Genomic DNA, 22858 nt, shown 5'->3' on the forward strand with positions numbered 1-22858 from the left:
TTGTTTTCTGGTTAGTTATCCTCTCCAAACTTTGGTAGGTTGTCTCATGGCTTTGGTGTCCTCATATTTCAAGCTCATCCTTGGCAATAAATGCATTCCTTTTCTTTAGGATTCTTTGATTCTAGGTTAACTTGTGACGTTAATGTAAAAGGCATATGTGAGGTCGAGTGAAGTTCATACCTGGCAATATACCTCCTTCCTGATATTTTGAGTTGCTTTATTATATTTATTTATTTATTAATGTTTACTTTTGAGAGAGAAGAGAGACAAGTAGGGGAGGGGTAGAGAGTGAGGGAGACAGAATCTGAAGCAGGCTCCAGGCTCTGAGCTGTCAGCACAGAGTCCGACGAGGGGCTTGAACTCACGAACCATGAGACACGACCTGAGCTGAAGTCCCACACTTAACTGACTGAGCCACCCAGGCGCCCCTTGAGTTGCTTTATATTGATCACAGCCAGTATGGTGTGAGGAAGCCCATGCCCATGTACATGTCATTTCTGTAAGCCCTGGTTCAGTGCCCGTTTAATAGCCAGCATCAATCATCAGACTCGAAGTACCCAGTTCAACTGTTTTCTAAACCCGGACTTCTTGTTACCCTCAGTTTTCAAGACTTCCCATCTCAGGTGCTAGATATCATGAAGAGAGAAGCTGTTTTTGGTTTGTTGTTTCTGGTTTTCTGACACACTGATCCATGGTCATAGGAAAATGAACATTTTTTATGTCACTATGTTTGAGGTGGGTCATAAAGCAATGTAGCAGTTGGAGGCAATATTGACTGGCTGATTTGCTCATTTGATGCCTATTTGACCCTGGCCTTGCTCAGATTGTTTTTGTGGCCTGGTCCCTCTTTAGACCGCTATTTTGACACCTGTATGAACAGGAATTTTCCTCAGGGGAGGAAATTCCTCTCTTATTCCCCCTGCTCCTAGACTTTGATAAAGCATATTTAATTTTAGTTTTTGAGTCTAATAAGCTTCTACTTATACTGTAGATTAATAATCCATTCCTCCGGTTGAGAAATGACCAAAGCACACAGGAAACCAGGAATGGCAATGAAAGAAAAGGTAGCAACGTCGTATTTATATTAAGTCTTGCAAACAAACTGCCACCTGGACATCTTCCCTGACATTTGTACATATCTCGGGACTGAAACCTAGAGAGTGGTTATGCTTCTACTTCACTGAGTCACAATTTGTCAGAGAATCTGTGTCATGTTGGATTCTCCCAAACAGACTCCGAGACTAGGATTTGGGTATAAATAGTTTATTTGGAAAGCGATCCTAAAAAAAGCATTGCAAGAGAGTCCAAGAAAGGAGGAAAGCCTACAGAGAATATGAAGATGATCAGATTTGCAGGGGGTACTGGTGCTGTGCACAACGGAGGTCTGTCTTGCTGGGGACCCACCTCAGAAGTGTCCCATCAAGAGTCTGGGAAGCTCAGATATTTATGCACTAACTCCTTCTCCTTAGTAGTTGAAGTTTGCCTGGGATCACGGACTCCCTGGAACTTCTGGCCTGCCCCCAACACAGGCCCACACACAGTCTAGCAATCAGAGAATGCCCGGGCAGCAAGTCCCAGGTGCTGTGGTGGGACCCTCTCAGTTTATCTTTGACTTTCAATTCTGTCAAGTCCAGTTGCAGCCCATTGCATTACTATTTTGTATCTAACTGTTCCATTTTTAGCCCGTGGGAGACCCTCAAGTTGACCTCTGGGTGTGTTTGATGAGATTCCATTAACATTTGATAGCTTCCTCCTTTTCTAGCAAATCTACCAGTCTCAGGGTCATCTGGTACCCTTTCTGCCTCGGGTGTGGAATCAGCCATTTGTCAAGAAGCCCTGATACCTTTGAGTGGGAAATGGCATTTAGAGACTAAAATTCAGACATGAAGGCCACTGCTACTAGACCTTTTCAGCAAATAGAGCTTGAAAAAACTGCTTTTTAGAAAGAAACAAAAGAAATAATGAGTTACTGACATTTCCTATTTAAATGTAAGATTACGGGGCTGCCTGGGTGGCTCAGTTGCTTGCGCGTAGGACTCTTGATTTTGGCTTAACTCATGATCCCAGGGTCATGGCTTGGAACCCTGCATCAAGCCCCACGTCACTGGGCTCCCCGATGAGAATGGACCCTGCTTAAGATCCTCTCTCTCCTGTTCTCTCTCTGCCCCTCCCCCACTCACACAAGTGCACATGCATGTGCTCCCTCTAAAAAAAATTTTTTTAATGTAAGATTATAGGGTTTTTCCATTATTTCTTTGATTTTATCTCCTTCTCATGCCCTCCTAGTTTTGTCTGCCCCCACCCTAATTTTGGTTGTATACACCCAAGACCTAAACCCCTTGTAGGTTCCGATCTCTTCTTTACCTCCCTCATCTTACTTTCCCATCCAAGCACCTTCCAGCTCTGAAATGAGGAGTCTGATATTTCCCCCATTTGAACTAACAGTGGAAATGAGATGGACTTGTGGGGACATGGTGAAAATCTTCCACCTAAGAACAGCTCAAGGTCATGTGAGCCATTAGATTCCTTAACACCAACCGTTTCCAGGCAAACACTCCCCTGTCTTCTTAGGAAGTTACTCCTGACAGAAATACCTCCCCAAGGAAATCACAAAGTAATTAAATGAATATGGTAGTTAAGAGCATATCACCAGAGATTCCATCTCCAGATAGTCTCCTGAGACAAGGCTGAGTGTTTTTCCATTCTTTCTTTTTTAAAAAACAAATCGGATCCAGATTAAATTATGTTCCGTGGCAACTTGCGTCAATAGAGTTGCCATGGTTACAGGTGAACTTGAAAGTGGGCTGTGACAGCCTGGGCTCTGAGTTCCCTGAGATGCATGTCTTAAAGGTGCATCCATTTGTCTTCTTGTCTTGGCGAGAAACACAAGGAGAATTGATGAAATTTCCTAGCAAGGTGTAGCCTATGCTACAAGGAAAGGTGGAGCCATGGGCCTCTTCAAATGAATGTTTCCCTCCATCAGCCAGAGTAGTGTCCCAGGACACATCACACCATTTCCCCATGATGCCTTCATCTGCCTATGAATGAGGGATGAGGAATCGGGGAGAATCACCATGTGCTTACAACTCTCCAAATGGAGAAACCAAGAGCTACTCCCAGGAATTCTCCTTAGAAGAAAGGTAAGAAATAACATCTCCCTTCATTGGCAGTGCTGCCCAACAGAAATAGAACGCAAGCCACCAATGGGAGCCATACATGTAATTTTACATTTTCTAGCAGCTGCATTTTAAAGGGATGAAAGGAAAAAAAAAACGAAAAATAAAAGGTTAAAAGCAACAGGTGAACTTAATTTTAGTGATTTATATCTAAACACAATATATCCAACATACCATTTCAACATGTAACTCATGTAAGTATTAATGAGACATGGGGCATCTGGGTGGCTCTGTCGGTTAAGCGTCCGACTTCGGCTCAGGTCACGATCTCATGGTCCGTGAGTTCGAGCCCCGCGTCGGGCTCTGTGCTGACAGCTCAGAGCCTGGAGCCTGTTTCAGATTCTATGTCTCCCTCTCTCTGACCCTCCCCCGTTCATGCTCTGTCTCTCTCTGTCTCAAAAATAAATAAATGTTAAAAAAAAATTTAATGAGACATTTTACATTCTTTTTCATGCTAAATCTTTGAATTCTGGTGTGTACTTTGTACTTCAAGCCCTTCAAATTCAGAAGCTACATGCTTATCAGACATACTTGATCTGTATTGAGATGTCATAAAATTTACAGTTGAGATTGTTGAGTCACATGCTCAAGTGAATCCAAACACGCTTAAAAGTTTTTCAATAACAAATTGGGTATGTTTAGATCTTAAATTAAAGTGAAGTAAAATTAAATAACATAAAAAATCTGGCTCCTCAGACTCACTAGACACGTTTCACATGCTCAGTAGCCACATGAGGCTGGTGACTGCAGGGACCTAAGACTGCAACTCAAAGTGTGCCCCTCAGACCACAGCATCATATCATGTGGGAGTTTGTTAGAAACGTAGGTTCTTGGGCTCTGCTCACAGAGCCGCTGATTCAAAATCTGCATACTAAGAAGATCCCAGGTGATTCCTGCTAGAGGAATGAAGCCTGAAACTCTTTGTTTAAATGTTTATTTATTATTTTTAGAGGGAGAAAGAGAGAGAGCAGGAAAGGGGCAGAGAGAGAGGGAGACAGAGGCTCTGAAGCAGGCTCTGTGCCGTCAGTGCGGAACCTGACGTGGGCCTCGGACTCATGAACTGTGAGATCATGGCCTGAGCTGAAGTCGGATGCTTAACTGACTGAACCACCCAGGCTCCCCTTGTTTATTTTTTTTGAATGTTTATTTATTTATTTTGGTGGGGGAGGGGCAGAAAGAGATGGAAAGAGAGAATCCCAAGCAGGCTCCATGCTGTCAGCATAGAGACGGACACGGGGCTCGATTTCATAAGCCATGAGATCATGACCTGAGCCGAAATCAAGAGTTGGGCACTTTACTGACTGAGCCACCAGGTGCTCCTCTTTGTTTGGTTTTTAAGGCTCTTTAAGAACTGACCCCTGCTGCCCCAGACCTCAGGGATCCCATTCTGTCATCAGCTCCCATGACCAGAGTTTCCACTGGGGTTGTATGGCTTCCTGCAAAGGGAAGGTGACAGCTGGGGTGTCCTTTAATTGGCTGTTCACATCAGGGGTGCTCATCTTGTCACAATGTCACAACGCCCTCAGATCTTTGTGGTTATACCATTCCCACAAGACGAAAGCATTTGAAAAATGTGCTAACCATGTCTGGGGTCTTAAGATGTGTCATTTTCCAGGCCTTATTAGCCAAATCCAATTCCATCTAGCTTGAACCTCAATTTTCTGACCCATAAAATCACTGCTAAAGTTTCTTTAACCTCTATAAAATAAACAATTTCTCTATGACCTGAGAATGACCAATGAGCTCCCGTTACTGGCATAATTAGAGTCACCCCAGTGGAATCCAATACATTAAGTAAAAACATGTACCCATGGAAACAAAGAAAATCACGGGCTTATTAAAAATAGAACATTTCAATTTAAAACTGTCTGCATTCATCTTTAAGGCACTTAAAGGAAAATGGTTTGGGCCAAGGCTCATGAGCCAGCAACCTCAGTGATTCCTGTGAGAATTGCTGTCATTTCCCGAAGACTCTTCTTACCAAGACACTCGTGACACTGTTGGCGAGGGAAAAGGCGGTTACAAAACAGTGTGTACAGCGTGACTTCACTTTGCACGCTGGTGTACCCACACCGGGAAAGCAGTTTGGAAAGTGATACAGCAAAAGGCCAACGCTGGTGCCCTCTGGCTGGTGAAATTAAGGGTAATTTAAGTTGCGTTGTTGTAGCTTATAGTGGTTTTCAGTCTGCCCGCAGTGAACATGTTATTGCTTCAGTAAATATGAAAAGTTTCTCAAAGAAACTTTTATTTCCAGACTTGCACATCCCAAGGAGTATAAGCCGTGTGGACAGATGGTGTCACAGGCACCACTTGTCACAGTAGAGCTCCAGCGTAAGCAGACTGGGTTTCCCGGGGACCCGTGTCCAAGGTATTGTTGACCGCCCACCCCTCCACCAACTGCATCCGAAGTCATCAGTTTGAAGCCTTTCTTTTTTTTTAAATCTAGGCCTTTAGTGCTATAAATTTCCCTCTGAGTATTATGGTAGTGGCATCTACGAAATTTGGTATATTGAGATTTTGTTTTCATTCAGTTCATATTTTCTGTTTTCCTTTGTGATCCTTGGAGTTATTTGGAAGTATGTTAGTTTCCAAAAATTTGGGGACTTTCTAAGTATGTTTCCATCACTGATTTCTGGTTTAATTCCAGTGTGGTCAGAGAACCCACTTTTAATTCGAATCCTCTTAAGTTTACTGAGTCTTGTGTTATGGACCAGAACATTGTCTGTCTTGGTAAATGTTCCATGTGCACTTGGGAAAGTGAATATGCTGCTATAGTTGGGTAGTATATTCGATAAATATCAATTAGGTCAGGTTGGTAGGGTTATTCAAGTCTTCTGTATCTTTACTGATTTTCTGTCCGCTTGTCTTATTAATTATTCAGACAGAGGTTTTAGATCTCTCAGCCCTAGTGTGAGCTCTGGGCACTCTCCCCTCAATCCTCTCAGGTGGTTCTTCCTTTGGTCTTTGAGAGATTCCTCATACACAGATCAATACTCAACTGAAAACTCCAGGGGGCCCCTATGCAGAGCTCTAGAACCCTCTCTCTGTGTGTTTGAGATCCTTCCTTTCTAGTACTCTGTCCTTGGAACTCTAGATGCTCTGGCTTCCCAAGACTCCTGGCCCTGTCTTCTTGACTCTGCTCTCTGCCCGATTTCCCTCTCCTTGCACCATGGGCTAGAAACTCTTCTCTCTGCAGTAAGCTGGGATCATTGTAAACTCTGTGGCGTTTGTTGACTCTCTCTTAGGGATCACTATGCTTTACTGACTTATGTTCAATGTCTTAAAAACGCTTATTCCGTATGCTCTGGCTGATTGTATTTCAGGCTGGAGAATAAACCAGGTTCCTGTTACTCTATTTTGGCTGGAGCAGAAGTGCCACCATCAACCCTTCTTCTACTCTTTCCCACTCTGACCCGTTCTCTGCCTAACAGCTATCTTTTCTTCTTAAAAAAAAATCTATCTTTTAAAACTTTTAATTATATCACTTCCTAGCATAACAATCTTCAATGGCTTCCATTGCTCTTAGAAACCAAAACCTTGAGCACAGCTTACACAGAACTGCACACCGCTTCATGCTTACCTCTTTAATCCTATTTAGCCCCAAATCACCCTCTTGCTCTCTGATCTCCAACTGCACGACTAAGGTCCCTGGTGTCCCAGGGCATTTGCACACGCTATTTCTTCTGCCTGAAATCCTCTTCCCATATCTTCCCCACCCCTACTTAGGTAACTTTCACATCTACCTCAAAGAAAGCCCTCCATGATTCCTCAAACTAGAGTATGTTTTCCTGCCATCATCTCCCAGAGCTCTCAGTTCTTTTTCTTCACCTCACCTGTTCAATGATTTTTATTATATACTGGCATGCTTCTTTAATTAACATTGGACTTCTCTGCTAGATCTTAAGCTCCAGAAGCTCACAAATAGTATCTGTTATTCTCCATTGAAGTTACAGTATCTGGCACAGGGCTCCACACAGAGTGATGAACTGATGGTGGATAAAGGAGGGAAAATACAGCAGATGCTGTGATGCCTAACCACGTCCCCCTAGCCTTCCCTAATTCCTTTGTACAATGAAGGCTTCCTAGGGAAAGTACCTGAGATTCTCCATCTGAGAGCCTGCCCACATGTGTGGGGCAGAAGATGAGACTCTTAGAAACAGCTCCTGCCAAAATGGATAAGAGCTGGAGGGTGAAATCCTCCCTTCCTCCCCAACTTGTGGAAGATAACTCTGCTGAGTGTTCTATACAGTCCCCAGAGTTCTCCAGTGGGACTGAGCCACTGTTTCCCAGTTCACCCTATATTGGCTTCCTTCCCTTCCCTGTTTTACTTTTCCACTCCTTGGTGGGAGCTTCCTGGGACCACCTATGAAATAATCTGTTTGCTCTCACATTCTAGTTTTGGGGAAACCCAACTTAAGAGAATGATACAATAAATGGAAGTCACAGATGGGTGAAAGGTCCCTGTAGGTGTGGATAATCTGAACAGTGTTTATGCGCCATCTAGTGTGTTAATCAGGCTTTGGAGGCCTGGAATCGGGGAAGGAATGTGGAGGAAGCTCTACGTGCAAACCTTCATAGGGCAGATGTGGAAAATGAGCAGCCTCTATTGGACTTCCTTCCCTGCCCTGGGGAAGGAATGACTTTTCTGCTCTAACAAGCTATTTTTGGTTTAAGAATCTCCTCCCTCAGAAAGAGAGAGAGAAAGAGAGAGAGAGAGAGAGAGAGAGAGAGAGAGAGAATAAGAGTTTTAATGATAAAGAACAAACTGAGGGTTGATGGAGGGAGGTGGGTGGGGGATGGGCTCGATGGGGGATGGGTATTAGGAGGGCACTTGTGATGAATCACTGCATTCTACTCCAGAAACCAATATTGCACTGTATGTTAACTAACTAGAAATTAAATAAAAATAATTGGAAAAAGAAACTTCTCCCTCGTCTTCAGGAATAATCTTCCTCTTCTGAACTGGTGAATCTTAATGTGCCAGTGACATCATCTGCTCTTTAGGTCACATCGCCCAAATCAGCCTTATTACTATTTCTGCTTTTACAAAATATCTCTTTCACAAGTCAGGATCAAAGAACCAAATATAGGCCACAGCGAGTTCCAGAGCATAGCTTCCTCCCACACCCCTCAAAGTCAGGCCAAGGGCTGGCAATTTTTCCTGTGAATTAGGGAAGGGGTGATGACAATATGATGAGAGCAGGACAAACAGGGGATGTCTCTTTCCTCTAGAATCATCTAGAATGTCTGTCAGATGATGGCCTCCATCCAGCTTGGCTATGAACCAGGTAGATTCAATCAGACAGGAAGAGCTTTTCCAAAATAAAGGAAGCAAAGCCAGCGGGCTTTCAGTCTTGTCTTTGATGATGTAATTTGGCCCAAATGCCTTCTCTGAGGTTATGTAGTCTGAAAATATACGTTGAAGATCTCCCAAGATACTGACAAATACCTGCAATGATATACTGCACAGTGTCTGCTGATGCAAGGAAGCTATTGAAAAGCAGCGTCTCCCGTGTGAAGTGGAAGCCCAGAGCTTCCCCTTGACTTGAGTGGGGAAATTTCTAGCAGTGGGCACTGCTGTTCTACACAGCATCTGGGGGAAAGTCAACGGGCCCACAGCCGGGCCTCTGCAAACTAATGCCCCAACCATCAGCTTTTTCTCTTGCTAGACTTCCCATGTGGTACACAGCAGATTGTTCAGGCTGTTAGAAAAAAAACAGAGTCTCATTGGGCAACTAGACCACTAGGCATTCACTAGTATCTTCCAAGCTCATCCAGGCATCGTGCAAGGCAGGGGCATCACCCATCTCGCTGACTCTCAGAGGGCCACCTGGATGTGGGGCATTCTCCAGCCGTGCCACCTCTGGCCAAGAGACTAAACATTGGTGAAGGCTCATGGAGATACACAGCAGAAACCAAGTCAGGGATGACAGACAACCCTGGCGTCCTGTGAAGGGCTGGCTTGTTCAGAGGTTTCAACAGGTATAGCTGTACTAAGTGAAGACACTCTGGGAGGAGTGGGATGGACCACAGGGGGAAAATAAATGTAAAGGTCAACACTTTCATTAATGGATTCTACCCCCGTCCCGCCTTTTCACCTGCTCTCCTTAATTGCCTTGAGTTGCAACTTCTCCCTAATCTTGAGGGGTCAACTGGAAGGTGGCGCCTTACTGGTTAGTAGTTAACATGTATTAAACACTTACTCCCATGACATATTGTGCTGATAGCTTCACAGCCTTATTCTGCTTCATTTTCATACTGCCATGTAATAGGATAGGAAAAACGGTCTTAAAAATCTGGCAGTAGAATTCTTCTCATGAAAGGGACTGTCTTTTGAAAAACAACTACGAGAGGTGCTTGGGGGAGGGGGTGGCAGATACCAAAGACCGCACTCGCCAACATCTCATTCAGTATCACTCTAACCCCTTCCTCCTATGTTGTCCGCAGGAGATGGAGAACTACAAACTCCATATCCCACACTCTTTGCAGCTAGGGATCCACGTGGGACCTGGGCTCCACCAAGCAGGTACACCCTATAGACCTTGCAAGAAGGAAGAGAACTCCGTCAGGTAGCACCCCTGCATGGGGCAATGGTGGCAGAGGAGTGGTTCTCTATGGCTGGCAGGGGCAGTGGTAGCTTCTGTGTCACGGCGGGGCAGCATGGTCCTGGAGGCGGGGAGGCAGCAGTCCCCCTGGCAGTTCAGTGCTCAGACACCGCGGTGTGGGCATTGTTCCTAGGATCCCAGTTCAGAGTCTGCTCCTTCATCATCCCGGTGAATCTGTGAGTCACCTAATATCCCTTAATAAATCCCATTCTGCCTAAGCCAACCGGAGGGATTTCATAGTCTGCAACTAAGAATCTTTCTTTCTTAAGGTTTTTATTTTAATTTCAGTTAACATACAGTGTTGTATTAGCTTCAGGTGTACACACAGTGATTCGACAATTCCATACATCACCTGGTGCTCATCACAAGTGCCTTCCTTAATCCCTGACCTATTTCGCCCATATTCTGTTCAAGGCATTGTTCCTGCATTCTGTTGGAGTCTTTCTAAATGTTCCCAGCCTTTCTCGGCAGAACTTTCCAGGTCGTGACTCTGCTAGGGACAAGCCGGGACTCGCTGGCCATACCTACTCAGTCCTGCCTCATTTTTTTTTTTTTAATTTTTTTTTTCAACGTTTTTTATTTGTTTTTGGGACAGAGAGAGACAGAGCATGAACGGGGGAGGGGCAGAGAGAGAGGGAGACACAGAATCGGAAACAGGCTCCAGGCTCCGAGCCATCAGCCCAGAGCCCGACGCGGGGCTCGAACTCACGGACCGCGAGATCGTGACCTGGCTGAAGTCGGACGCTTAACCGACTGCGCCACCCAGGCGCCCCAGTCCTGCCTCATTTTTATCCCCTGTGCTCAGCACAGTGCCTGGCACAGATACAGCATTTGGACAGTGTCTGTGGTACGAACGTGCTAGGGAAGTGGAGAGGGCAGCAAGTTCTTTTGCATAGATGGAGTGGACCCAGAACAACCTCAAAGTGTTGTCCCGAGACCGCCAGGGGAAAGGCCCCCAGATTCCAGTCTGACAGAACCATCTGCGTTGGAATTTCACTCGGCTCTGCTTCTTTCAAGTTGTTGAAATTCCTCACCATAACACATGCCAAAAGATTTCCAAAGCATCCCTGCTTCTACCCTCAGCTGAAAAAGACCCCAGAGCCAGGATCTAGGAAAGGTGGGGAGAGAAGTCAGAGTGGGTTCTGTTTGAGAGTCAGATAGAAAGGAAAGGTGGAAAGATGTCCCAGGTGATGGTTCCCTCCCCCTACCTGCTGAGGCCTTCCGTGTTTTCACGGGGGGAGAGGAGGGCGAGGGAGGCGCCAATCATTTTCAGTATATATGTTCCCTGCCACTAATGCATAGCACAGTATAAACGTAATCTTCACCAGGATGACTCTCAAATGAAAGTCTCCATCCTAAAGTGGCTATTTGAACAGGCGGGGCTATAAAAATGACCATTCCTGTCCTTCTGTCCTTCCTTCCCACTCTATCTATAATATCACACTTTGAACCCCTCTTATCCAAATGCCTTATTAATTTAGAGAAGATACAAAGCTGTAGTTAGATGATAACTCAGGCCGTCTTCCTCCTTATAGATGGAGCCGTTCCCATACAGATCTCCAACAATCCTTTCCAGGGGTCTCTTCAGGTTTTCACTTAGAAGGAGTCTTTGGTAAATGGAGCCACCAGGGAAGCCCTTTGCTTTGAGCTATTAGTTCTGTGACTTTATAGTAGGGCAGGGGCCCTTCAAGACTCAGCCCAAGTTTCTGGAGGGCTGGGCAGCCCCCATTCATGAAATGCCAATTTACTGCCACTGGCTGCCCTTCTGAATCAGGAGCATGACACTAAGGGACCTCAAAGTGTCTGAGAATCTATCATAAAGCAGACAATTCCCAATTCCCAACAGGCAGACCCAGAAAACTTCCATCACTGCTGCCCCTACACCTCTCTGGGTCTCAGCTTTTTCCTCTGAAGATGAAGAGTGGATTCGGCTGTCTTTCAAAGTCTTGGGTGTTAACAGCCATATGCTGAGCCTTGCCTCCCCTGCAACCTCTACCTGGGAAAGTACAAAAGGAACATAGTTATTTAGAGACTGAAGCAACCCTCTTTGGTCTCAGAGATGATCTGTCTACCTCTCACTCTATTGAGTGGTTATTTTGGGGCACTGCAGGGAAACACCTTTTCTCCCTATGCTTTTCTCCCTACTTTTGTTCTCTGGCTTTAAAGACCCCACCCACACCCACCTACTCCTTGGGAATCTGATGGGTCACAGTCTGACATTGACTGAGACACTGCACTCAAGACACTGCATTTCCATGAATTCTCTCCTGCTGCAAGTAACAGCTTGTAGTGTGTAAGCATATGCACGGATGTGAGAACACATCTCCAGGGTTAATTCCTAGCAGGGGGATTTCTGAGTCAAGAGGTAAATTGCATTTAAATTGTTAAACTTTGAGGGGCACCTGAGTGGCTCAGTTGGTTAAGCATCTGACTCTTCATCTTGATCTCATGGTTGTAAGATCTTGTGCTCAGGTCTTGATCTCATGGTTGTGAGTTCGAGCCCTGGTTTGGGCTCCATGCTGGGTGTGAAGCCTACTTAAAAAAAAAAAAAAAACAGTTTAAATTTTGATAGCTATATCTGAATTGTCCTTCAAAAAGGCTGCACTTCACGGCAGAGGGTGACAGTAATGTACCCAATATTCAGGATTCCCTTCCTCCCTTAATAATAAAAAAGCTTCATTTCTGCAACTGCCTTGCAGATAGGGATGGCCAATAAGATGCAAGCAGAAGTTTTGAAATTTCCTTTTCCTCCACTTCCTACATGGGTCTCTGTTGTGTGGCAAGAGCTGTGGCAGCCTTCTTGTGATCTTGAGGATGAAAGCCATGCACTAAAGATAGGGGGAAGCAAGAAGGCCAGCTAAGTCTGGGTCCTTGAAAGCCCTCTTAGAGGGCTCTGGGCTATTTCTCAGACACAAGCACACAAAGTCCTAACTGATCTAAGCTGCCTCAGGCAGCCCTCTGACGCCAACAGCTCCACACAGTTCTTTTTTTTTTTTTTTTTTTTTAATTTTTTTTAACGTTTATTTATTTTTGAGACAGAGAGAGACAGAGCATGAATGGGGGAGGGTCAGAGAGAGGGAGACACAGAATCCGAAACAGGCTCCAGGCTCTGAGCTGTCAGCACAGAGCCCGACGTGGGGCTCGAACTCACGGACCGCGAGATCATGACCTGAGCCGAAGTCGGACGCTTAACCGACTGAGCCACCCAGGCGCCCCTCCACACAGTTCTTGATTCACACTGGTTCACATTCTCACCTAAGGTGTATGACGCACCTTTTCCCTCATATCCTCACAAGCATTAGGTGTTATGATGTACCCTATGTTTTTTAGCAATTATTTTTCACTGAGGTATAATTGACATACAGCATTTCATGGGTACAACATGATTTGTATGTGTTTCATGTACCAGTGATACAAACATGATTTGATATTTGTATATATTGTGAAATAATCACCACAATAATTCTAGTTAATGCCCATCACTATGCATAGCTACAGAATTTTTTTCCTGTGATGAGAACTTTTAAGATCTGCTCTCTTAGCAACTTCCAATATGTGATACAGTATTATTAACTGTAGCTGTCATGCTGTACATTACATCCCCGTGACTTATTTATTTTATAACTGGAAGTTTGCACCTTTTGACTCCCTTCACCCATTTTGCCCACTCCCTACTTCCAGCCTCTGGCAACCACCAATCCATTCTCTTTATTTATGATTTTTTTTTTTTTAAGATTCCACATATATGTAAGCTCATACAGTATTTGTCTTTCTCTGGCTTATTTTACTTAGCCAATGTATTCTATTTTTGACCATCAAAGTTTCCAGTGAAATTATCCTCCAAGAAATTCAAGATGTGAGGCTGGAGAGAGTAACTTACTGAGCTGAGGGATTTAGAAGCGGCTGTATTCAAGGGGTGGCTGCATCTGTTTGAGCAAGTGAACCACCAGAGAGAGACAGGAAACTGACTCAGGACAGCCCTGTAGGGTGTGGGGAGGCCAGTTAATGGCATCCTCAGTCATGTATTTCCCAGGTATGTAGACTAAATGGGCTATTTTTTCAATATAACTTGAGCATTTGCCACTAAGGCAAAAAGGATGTGTCTTGCTTTTTTCTCACATTTAGAATAAAATCTTCTTCCACAAACCTGTGGAGGCAGGATAAGTCAAATAACAGTCACTGGCAGGAGCAAATGGAATAGAAGAGTGTTGGGGAAGAGGGGAAAGAGTATGGAGGTTCCTCAAAAAACTAAAAATAGAAGTACCCTCTGACCCAGCAATTGCACTACTAGGTATTTATCCAAGGGATACGTGTGTGCTGTTTCGAAGGGGCACATGCACCCCCATGTTTTTTTTTTGTTTTTTTTTTTTTTTTAATTTTTTTTTTTTAACGTTTATTTATTTTCGAGACAGAGAGAGACAAAGCATGAACGGGGGAGGGTCAGAGAGAGGGAGACACAGAATCTGAAACAGGCTCCAGGCTCTGAGCTGTCAGCACAGAGCCTGATGCGGGGCTTGAACTCACGGACCGCGAGATCATGACCTGAGCCGAAGTCGGCCGCTTAACCGACTAAGCCACCCAGGCGCCCCTGCACCCCCATGTTTATAGCAGCACTATCAACAATAGCCAAAGTATGGAAAGAGCCCAAGTGTCCATCGATGGATGAATGGATAAAGAAGGTGTGGTATATATACACAATGTATTACTCCATTACAGCAATCAAAAAGAATGAAATCTTGCCATTTGCAACTACGTGGATGGAACTGGAGGGTATTATGCTAAGTGAAATTAGTCAGAGAAAGACAAAAATCCTATGACTTCACTCATATGAGGACTTTCAGAGACAAAACAGATGAACACAAGGGAAGGGAAGCAAAAATAATGCAAAAACAGGGAGGGGACAAAACATAAGAGACTCTTAAATATGGAGGACAAACTGAGGGCTACTGGAGGGGTTGTGGGAGGGGGGATGGGCTAAATGGGTCAGGGGCACTAAGAAACCTACTCCTGGAATCACTGTTGCACTATATGCTAACTAATTTGGATGTAAATTTTAAAAAATAAAAAATAAAATTAAAAAAAATGTAAAATAGTAAATGATAAAAATGTAAAATAGTAAAAAAAATATTTTTTAAAAAATTTTAAAAAAGAAAGAACAGTGTTGGGGAAGAGGAGATCAGGAACGGGGTGATTTTGAATGATGCACATTTTATATACCCTTCCTCCACAACTTAAAGTTTGTTAAAGGCAATGCGATTATTTCAGCTTTAGTTTCAGGAAATGAATGTGTCTTTTATAATTATGCTCTTCCCTAGGTAGCACTTAATTATCTACACAAGCCAATGTACAGCAGGGAGCCTTCGGAAAGCCCTGTTTACACCTCCTGCTCCAGCTGGCTGGGAGTGCTCACCATGGGAGGCGAGCGGACTTGGTAAGCTCGAATGCTAGCATAACTGCCCATCATGCCAACAGTGAGATGGGCATATATAACCTAGAATTAAAAACATATAATAAATCTTACAGAAATTAAGTTTTTTTTAAGTAATTATTAAACTTTAGAAAGCATATTTTAAAGCCCTTCAAAACCTCTTTCTATTGGCCTATCCAGAGAAAGCAGCCCTGGATTAATGGCTGGCTGGAAGGACTTTTGTTCTCTGCCTCTTCTCTCAATTCAGCTCTCCCGGGTCCTGCCTCATTTTCTGGTCTGGCCACAGATTCCATTGAGATGATCTGGCTTCCTTTTTCTCCATTTGCTTTGAGTGTAAAGACTCCTTTTAAAGATGCTAACAGACGCATAGCTTTCAAACGGAGTAGACTTATAACACGTTTCTGGAGGACCACCCGGAATGAGGACAGCAGAAGCAAGGTTAGAAGAGGGTAGGGGGAGAGGGGATAAACATTGCAGGAATTTGTACAACTTGATGGTGAGGAAGGAGAGGGAGCAGAAGGGGTGAAAGTGGCCTGGGAGAGAATGGAGAGGCTGGGATGGAGTCACCTCAAGCTAGGTCTCATCTCCCTCCTCCATTTGCTACCTACATGGCCTTGGGCAAGATATTTAAGGACCCTCAGCCTCAATTTTCTCATCTATAAACTAGGGACAAACATAACCTACCGTATAAGGCTGTAGTGAGGATGAAGTGAGATCATTCCCATCTAAAGCCAAGCACATAATAGGTACTGAATAGACGACACATCATTATTGCGGTGGGTAGCCGGCCTCCAGGAAGATCTTCCAAGAGCCTTGTCTGTTCGTATTCACACCCTTGCACGGTCCCCTCCCGCACGGATTCAGTTCTGACCTATGTGAACAACAGACTACTTCAGAAGACACAGTGTGTGAGGCTTCTGCAGCCAGGTCACAAAAGGCATTCTTCTGCATTGGTCACTCAGATCACTTGCTCTGGGGGAAGTAACCACTTCACCATGAGGCTGCTCAAGAGGTTACATAGAGAAGCCCACAGGTAGAGAAACTAACTTCCCAGCCATGTGAGCTAGCCCCCTGGGAGGCAGATCCTCCTGTCTCAGTCAGCTTTCAGCAACTTTAGAGACCCCGAGGCAGAACCAAACAGCTAAGTCACTTCCAAATTCTGGACCCAAAGAAACTGTGAGATACAATACACAATTGCTGTTGTTTTAAACCACTAAATTTGGGGGCGGTTTGTTAGGCAGCAGTAGATAACTATTATAAAAAGTTATTAATTGGGGCGCCTGGGTGGCTCAGTTGGTTGAGCGTCCAACTTCGGCTCAGGTCATGATCTCACGGTTCGTGGGTTCGAGCCCCGCATCAGGCTCTGTGCTGACAGCTCAGAGCCTGGAGCCTGCTTCAGATTCTGTGTCTCCCTCTCTCTCTGCCCCTGCCCCACTCACGCTCTGTCTCCCTCTGTCTCAAAAATAAATAAACATTAAAAAAATTTAAAAAAAGTTATTAATTATCTGATGCTACTATATAACCACATTCTAGAACTTAGTGGCTTAAAAATAACAAAAAATCATTTATTACTTATTGTGGTTTCCGTAGGTCAAAAATTTAAATGAGGGTATTATGCTAAGTGATAAATCAGGAAGAGAAAGACAGACAGATACCATGTGTTTTCACTCACATGTGGATCCTGAGGGGAAGGGGAAAAAGAAGTTATGATATGTGAAAGCGGGAGATGACTAACGGACCCATTACGGTGGAGTGAATAAATTGTGATACAGTCATACAACTGAATACCCTACAGAAATGAAAATAGACCCTTAGCAACATGAGGGAATCTCACAAAATATTGTTGAGTGACGGAAGTAAAAACAAAATACACAAGACTATGGTTCCATTACATGCAGTTCAAAAATCAACAATATGTCATTAGAGATGCATATATAGGTTGTAAAACTATAAAACAAAGCAAGAGAACATTGATAAAAGTAAATATGGAGGTTACGTCTGGGGAGAGGGAAAAGGATATTTTCAGGCAAAAAGCACTAGGAGCCTCCAAGTATTGACAAAAGTTTTTTTTTTTGTAACCTGAATAGTAGATACTCAATGTTTACTTTATTGTTTTTCTTTGAATTTTGTGTATACATTTTATACACTCTTATGTATACGTATTTAGCAATTAGTAAAAAAACATACTTTAAAATTTTTTTAAATAAAAAAACACTTTAAAAAAATTTATTTATTTTTTTTTCAACGTTTTTTATTTATTTTTGGGACAGAGAGAGACAGAGCATGAACGCGGGAGGGGCAGAGAGAGAGAGGGAGACACAGAATCGGAAACAGGCTCCAGGCTCCGAGCCATCAGCCCAGAGCCCGACGCGGGGCTCGAACTCACGGACCGCGAGATCGTGACCTGGCTGAAGTCGGACGCTTAACCGACTGCGCCACCCAGGCGCCCCAATTTTCAGATATATTTAAAATCATTACCATCATCATGATGTTCATCACACAGATTTTAAGATAAGCTCCAGCCAGGTAGAGCTATGCCTGGAATGTGGGTCTGGAACTCAGGGCTACAGATACGGATCTGGGAGTCATCTAGAGCAAAAGAAAGGGACTGTGACCCCCAGAAAACGGGAGAGGTTTCAGCCTTGGGGGCAAACCCAGCTTAGTGCTGCATAAATGCTTGATTTATTGGAAGTATTGGGCCGGACCTCAAAAAGCCAGCTACCCGGTTCACCTTGAGAGTTTACTGCAAAGGAAAGTACTTTTTTTCCAGTCTATTAAAGCTTCGTATCAGCAAATAAAACACTACCTAACGCTCCACAGCCAGAATAGTTTTTAAAACCAGGATGGGCTCATAAAATGAGACATCACTGTCTGAACACCGGGTCCTAGGGGACCCATAGGCCATGTCCTTTGGGATCCTAACCGTAAGACTCTGCTTTGACCAGAACCCCCCCGCCCCCTTCCCCTGTCTAGTAAACGGGTTGCTCTCGGGCTACTTGGTGCTTCTCTCCATCAGCTGACCATCGCTAGCTCTCTTGTAGAAAACACATTATAACAACTTAAATTAAAAATCGCAAAACAAGACATGTTCATTGCAGGGAAGAAGTATATCCCCAGGGGATAGGAGGTGGCAGAGAGGCCGGGCCCCCAGGGTGCACCGGGGCAGGCCGGTGGGGTCGTGGCCGCAGGGTACTCACGTGACGCCGACAGGTGCCTCCAACCTGGGGGATGTCACGCCCGTGCCCGTGGCTGCATAGGCCCCGGAGGCGGCGGGCGGAAATTCACCGCAGGTGCCGCAGGCCGTTGGAGGCCCCACCGCAGGCGGAAGGCGGAAGGCGGGCGGTATGCACCCTCCTCAGCGGGGGCAGAGCCCCGCTCAGACCCGAGAAGGAGCGCTTCCGAGACCCAGCAGAGGTTCCAGGCACGGGGCAAGGCGGGTTCTGTCAGTATGGGCCTTCCTTGTTTAAGGAGTTGGCCCTTATACCTCAAATCTGACAGCCCTCGGACACGAACGAGGTGACGGAGGCCAGCAGGGCACAGGGCGCGCATGCGCCCTCCACCAGCGGCCCACTTGAGCGGAAGTTCGTGGTACTTGACTTTCTGGGAGCTCCCGGGGCTTCCCCCTGCTGGGTCTGCCTCGGTGTGTTCTCACCACGCCGTAGGTTCCTGCTGCTCCCCATGCGGCCCATCGTGGACGTGCCGCAGTACAGGCAGAATGATCTCGCAGCCGTGGAAGCCACACTAAGGGAGAACCTGTTGCTGGGGAGCAGGTTTGAGGCGCTCCACGTGAAACACCTGGAGACGGGGAAGATCATGGTCAGGTTTGAGGGGATCGTGTAGCAGGCGATGGAGGAGGCTCAGAAACAGAAGGAACTTGGCCACGCCGAGATCCAGAAGGTTCTGAAAGAAAAAGACCAACTGACTGCAAACCAGAACACCACCTCGTCAAGCAGTTTTGATGTGGGAAACAAAGGCAAATGAAAAATTAAATTTCCGTACTGTCTGCAGCCCATTGAGAAGTCCTTGAGACAGGCAGAGTGACATTCCTTTAGGAGCTCAGCTGCCCGGATGATGACACTTTGCTAAGGGCAAAAGGCAACCTTAGCCCGATCCCCCAGGATACGGTAAGTCTACTTTAATTTTTCTGTTTCAACATTACTTTGGCTATTAGGGGTCTTTTGTGGTTCCATATAAATTTTAGGATTGTTTCACAATAGACTCTTAAATACAGAGAACAAACTGGTGTGGCCAGAGAGGAGGGGGGGCAGGCAAAATAAAGGGGATTAAGAGGTTCAAACTTCCAGTTATAAAGTAAGTCATGGGGATGAAACGTGTAGCATAGGGAATATAGTAACAACATTGTATGGTGACGGATACTGACTATACTTATGGTGAAAATAAAAATCACCTGTAATCTTACCATTCTCTGTGCTGATATCTTTTCTATGCACAAATACACTCTTTTAAAAAAGAGATTATACGGGCGCCTGGGTGGCTCAGTCGGTTAAGCGTCCGACTTCGGCTCAGGTCATGATCTCGCGGTCCGTGGGTTCGAGCCCCACGTCAGGCTCTGTGCTGACAGCTCAGAGCCTGGAGCCTGTTTCAGATTCTGTGTCTCCCTCTCTCTGACCCTCCCCCGTTCATGCTCTGTCTCTCTCTGTCTCAAAAATAAATAAACGTTAAAAAAAAATTAAAAAAAAAAGATTATATTGAATGCTTTGGTACTTTTTTCATTAAATATGATACAGTGTGAAATATCTTTCACAGCATTAAGTAAATATTTTACAACATCCTTTTAACGACTTTTTAGATGGTTCATGGCTTTATTTAAGCCATCCTGTATGGCTGAGGAATTAAGCAATTTCCATGCTTTGGTTTCTTCTTTTGAACATTTTTATTTTGAAATAATTATAGATTCACAAGAAGTTGCGAAGATAGTACAGAGAGTTTCTTTCCATGGAACGTCTCCATCCAGTTCCCCCTTGTGGTACATCTTGTATGATTATAGCACAATAGCAAAACCCGGTATTTGACATTGGTATAAAGTTGTACGTAGTTCTATGTCATTTTAACACATGTAGGTTCACGTAACCACCACCACCAAGAGATACAGAACTATTCCATCCTCTCAAAGACCTTCCTCTTGCTGTCCCTGTACCGTCATAGGCCACTTTCCCCTCTACCCCATCCCTAACTCCTGATAGTCGCTAATCTGTTCTCCATCTCCATAGTTTTGTCATTTCAAGAATGTTATATAACTGGAATTATAGCATAGAATCTTTTGTGACTTTTTTCATTTCTCAGAATGCCTTTGATATCCACGCAAGTTGTTGAATGTATCATTCCTTTTTATTGCTGAATAGTATTCTATGGTATGGATACACTATTCATTCATTTATCTCGTTTAACCATTTATCTATTGAGTTTAACCATTTATCTATCTTTCAAGTTTTGGGGTATTACAAACACAACATCTGCGAACCATTGATACAAGGGTTTGTGTGGACGCGAGTTTTCATTTCTCTGGAATAAATGCCCAGGAGTGCAATTGAGTCATATGGCAAGCGCATGTTTAGTTTTTGAGAAACTACTGAACTATTTCCACCAGCGGTGTGGAACTGAGACCCAGTTCTTTGAATGCTCACCATGGTATTGCCACTATGTTTTTATTTAGCTGTTCTTCTCATAGGAGTGTAGTGATATCTCATTAAGTTGCACTTCCCTAATGGCTAGTGATGTTGAACGTCTCTTCATATGGTTATTTGCTATATGTATATGTTTTCAGTAAAATCTTTGTTTATGTGTTTTGCTAATTTTTAAATTTATGGCCCGGGATACCGTTTATTTTAACATATGTGCTGTGGGTGCTTAAAAAGAATGTGTGTTTTGTTGTTGTTTAGTGGAGTCTTATGTAAACGTCCGTTAGTTTCCTTCTGGTTTTGGTGGGGTTGAGCTTTTTTCTATATCCTTGCTGACCTTCTGTCTTATTGTTCTGTCAGTTGTTGAGAGAGGGATGCTGAGGTCTCCGCCTATCATTGCAGACTTGTCTGTTTCTACTTTTCGTTCCATCAGTACTTGATTCATTTACTCTAAGGATCTGTTGCTAGGTGCATTCACATTTAGGGTTATCATGTCTTGTTGGTGAGTTCATTCTTTTGTCATTACATAGTATCCCTTTTTATTCCTAGTAATTTTCCTTGTTCTTGATGCTACTTTATCTGAAATTAATATAGCCAGCCCGGCTGTTTATTACTATTACAAACAACACTGTTTTTAGCTTTTGTACTCATCCACAATCATGAGAATTTCTTGGTTGAAAGTCCGCATGTTTTTAAAGGATTTTGACTCTAGTGTCAAATTGCCCTGCATAAATCTATTAACTTTTACTGCCTCAGCACTTAAGCATTATCACTTAAAATAATTATAAATGACAGGGTTTAACCAGTTTGGTGGAAATGCTGTCTCATAAACTATAAATCACTGATAAAAGAAATTGATGATGATGCAAAGAAATGGAAAAGCATTCCACGCTCATGGAATAGAAGAACAAATATTGTTAAAATGTCGATACTACCCAAAGCAATCTACACAGTTAATGCAATCCCTATCAAAATACTACCTGCATTTTTCATAGAGCCAGAACCCTAAAATTTGTATGGAACCACAAAAGACCCCAAATAGGCAAAGCAATCTTGAAAATGAAAAGCAGAGCTGGAAGTATCACAATTGCAGACTTCAAGCTGTATTGCAAAGCTGTAGTGATCAAGACAGTATGATACTGACACAAAAACAGACACATAGATCAATGGAACAGAATAGAAAACCCAGAAATGAACCCACAACTCTATGGTCAGTTCATCTTTGGGGTGCCTGGGTGGCTCAGTTAAGTGTCTGACTCTTGGTTTTGGCTCAGGTCATGATCTCATGGTTCGTGAGTTCAAGCCCCGCATCGGGCTCTGCACTGGCAGTGCAGGGCCTGCTTGGGATTCTTTCTCTCTCCCTCTCTCTCTGCCTCTCCCATTCATGTGCTCTCTCTCTCTCTCTCTCTTAAAGAAATAAACGTAAAAAGAATTAATCTTTGACAAAGCAGGAAAGGATAGCCAATGGTAAAAAGACAGTCTTTTCAACAAATGGTGTTGGGAAAACTGGACAGCAACATGTAAAAGAATGAAACTGGACCACTTTCATTAAAAAAAATTTTTTTTAGGGGCGCCTGGGTGGCTCAGTCGGCTAGGCGGCCGACTTCGGCTCAGGTCATGATCTCACGGTCCGTGGGTTCGAGCCCTGCGTCGGGCTCTGTGCTGACAGCTCAGAGCCCGGAGCCTGTTTCAGATTCTGTGTCTCCCTCTCTCTGACCCTCCCCCGTTCATCCTCTGTCTCTCTCTGTCTCAAAAATAAATAAACGTTAAAAAAAAATTTCTTTTTAATTTTTTTTAATGTTTATTCATTTTTTTTTGAGAAAGAGAGACACAGAGCGTGAGTGGGGGAGGGGCAGAGAGAAAGGGAGAGACAGAATCTGAAGCAGGCTCCAGGCTCTGAGCTGTCCACACAGAACCCAGGGAGGGTCTCAAACTCAGGAACTGCAAGATCATGACCTGAGCCCAAGTCTGACGTTCAACTGACTGAGCCACCCAGGTGCCACAAACTGG

General features: G+C 44.2%; 1 protein-coding gene and 1 long non-coding RNA gene across 2 annotated transcripts in view; one reads left to right on the plus strand and one right to left on the minus strand.

The window, feature by feature from the left end:
• Nucleotides 1–9767: 9767 nt before the first annotated feature.
• LOC144612799 (uncharacterized) lies at nt 9768–18759 on the minus strand. Its single transcript, XR_013549917.2, has 3 exons — nt 18407–18759; nt 15890–16080; nt 9768–11773 (listed from the first exon to the last, which is right to left on the minus strand). It is a non-coding gene; the product is annotated as an uncharacterized LOC144612799 (long non-coding RNA).
• The window catches only part of POMGNT2 (protein O-linked mannose N-acetylglucosaminyltransferase 2 (beta 1,4-)), a 34831-nt gene continuing 27093 nt past the window's right edge, over nt 15121–22858 (plus strand). Inside the window, exon 1 of the mRNA XM_060638420.3 lies at nt 15121–15212. The gene's annotated coding sequence lies outside the window, so the exon portion shown is untranslated. The remainder of the gene's footprint in view (nt 15213–22858) is intronic.

The sequence above is a fragment of the Panthera onca genome, chromosome C2 (genome assembly GCF_046562875.1).
Source record: "Panthera onca isolate mPanOnc1 chromosome C2, mPanOnc1 haplotype 2, whole genome shotgun sequence".
Lineage (NCBI taxonomy): Eukaryota > Metazoa > Chordata > Mammalia > Carnivora > Felidae > Panthera > Panthera onca.